Source organism: Nilaparvata lugens, chromosome 7 (genome assembly GCF_014356525.2).
Source record: "Nilaparvata lugens isolate BPH chromosome 7, ASM1435652v1, whole genome shotgun sequence".
Classification (NCBI taxonomy): Eukaryota; Metazoa; Arthropoda; class Insecta; order Hemiptera; family Delphacidae; genus Nilaparvata; species Nilaparvata lugens.
Window position 1 is genome coordinate 26,903,881 of NC_052510.1, and position 2,293 is coordinate 26,906,173.

At 30.0% G+C, this 2,293-nt stretch overlaps 1 non-coding gene across 1 annotated transcript; it reads left to right on the forward strand.

Annotated features, from left to right (window-relative positions):
* The first annotated feature begins 2,010 nt into the window (after positions 1 to 2,010).
* Positions 2,011 to 2,082, forward strand: Trnag-ucc. The gene has a single exon. It is a non-coding gene; the product is annotated as a tRNA-Gly (tRNA).
* The last annotated feature ends 211 nt before the right edge of the window (positions 2,083 to 2,293 follow it).

Sequence of the window (2,293 nt, forward strand, 5' to 3'; positions counted from 1 at the left end):
GTACATGTGCTAGTGTAACTGATAAGGCAGGGTTGTTGTCTGATAATAGATTAACATGTGTTGCTTTCAAACGATCACCGTCTTGGTGCTATTTCTATGCACTGTGATTGGTTTAGACCTACCAAAGAGATTTAATACCATGTGGTTCAGTTGAATTAAATTATTAATAAATTAATATTCTTGTACAATTTTATTAGGTTTGAGAGTATTATAATTAATTTCTGCCATTTTATTAATAATAGAATTTCATGCTATGACCTATTTAGTTACAATAAGACCTGACGCATAATACAATTTCTTAAATAATAAATAATTTCAACAATAATACATACATTTTATTTTTTTATTTTGAAATTCTTGATCCTTTATTGATAGTTTTATAATTTTTAGGAATTATATTTTCCTTGCATGAGAACCGTATGATATTTGACAATGCTTTGAATCAGTCAGCTGCGTTCGAACTGTTTTTAAAAACATCTGATCGATAGTAAACAAATGTAACCTCAAAATCAATGAGCGATTCATAAATAATTTGTGCTTTATTCGCAAAATAATTATAATTTTATTGAATAATTTTCCTAGAAAAATATTCAGTACAGAACGGTACTCTTATCTAATATACAGTTATTGATAAGTAAGCTTTATCGCTCGGTCGCTAACTATTCCTTTAGCAATTCTTTCATTTTAAAAGGTAATCACAATTTTTCTCTCTTTTCATGAGATCTATTTGAAAGATTCATCACAATATATATATATATATATATTATATATATATATATATATATATATATATATATATATAATATATATATATATATATATAAGTATATATATAATCATATATATATATATACCATACGCTATTAACAATAATATATCCTTTTCAAAGAATCGAGTATTGTATTTTGTTAAAACAGCGCCGATTCATGTAGTAACATCACAATATTATCGTTATTCAATTTGCATTCAATCTTTATTCTCATGGATTAATTTTTTATACTTTGTAAAATTTGTTGCATGATTAGCAAAACTTTCATTTCACGTGAATTAGTGTGTAATCCAGTATACATGAATCCAAATATAAAGAAAAATAAAAATCTCAGTATCCTTTTTGAATTATTTTATCACATCATGTTTTAACATTGATGCCATTTTCAAGTTAATGTTGAAACATGTTGTGATAAAAATAATTCAAAAAGGGTACTGATATTCTCATTTTTCTTTATATTTACATTACAAGTAGCCCTATACATGAATCAAGAACTCTAATCTAATCTTTCTCTCACTGTTCTCTCTCTTCGTCTTTCTTCTCATCTCAATCAAAATAATATCCTCTATTGGAAAACATGAGTTGTCTTTCATCTCTTCTACTTCATCCTTCAAGTAGGAAATACAGGTTATTTGTTCAAAATTCAAAATCCGGAACGCTCTGTCATGCTTCCTTGTTCTTTTAAGTTCTCACCCGTCAAAATTTTCTCACTTCTCTCGTGAATCGTTACTTGCACAATTAGTTGCAACTTAGTTCATTTGTGTTGCCAGATTGCAATAGTTTAGGACCATGCTTGAAACTGAATGAATCCAACATTTCAATTTCTAATTTTGAGAATAATATTTAAGTTATTGCCAGCATCATTTCTTCTCCCTTCATTATGTATGTAGAAAATAAGACAGTAGATGTATTATACTTTGCAATTCTGCTGCTTGTTGAATGTCAATTCACTATTAACACTACCATAATGAAGATTCACTTCTTTTGTTCAGACGTTCTATCGACACACTGCTTGCACGGTGTTTCTTTCTCCTTCCACTCCTCTCTGTACTCACTGACTCTCTCTCACTCATTCAACATCTTTCTCTCTCACCCAAGAGCAATAATTTCTATATCAATGGCACTTTGCCTTTCACCGCAAACTCTACCTTTTATCTCCTCCATCGTGGTCGTGATCCATTCAAACCAACGTTCATCATCCCATCTCAAATAGTGAGAGAACTGATTTGAAACTATCAGGTGCGATGGTGGTGTAATGGTCAGCATAGTTGCCTTCCAAGCAGTTGATCCGGGTTCGATTCCCGGCCATCGCACAATTTTTTTATTGATTGATATTATCTTGATTATGAAACTAAATCTACTCTCATTGAAAACTACAAAAATCTCCTTGAATAGTCAATGATAACTTATCTCATCAGCTGCGTTATGTTTCAAAGTGAACGAAATATACCTGTTCCTTTGTAAACTGGTGTCTCCAGCCTATGTTTGAGATTAATAAAAAAAGTAAATTATCAAGATTCATTC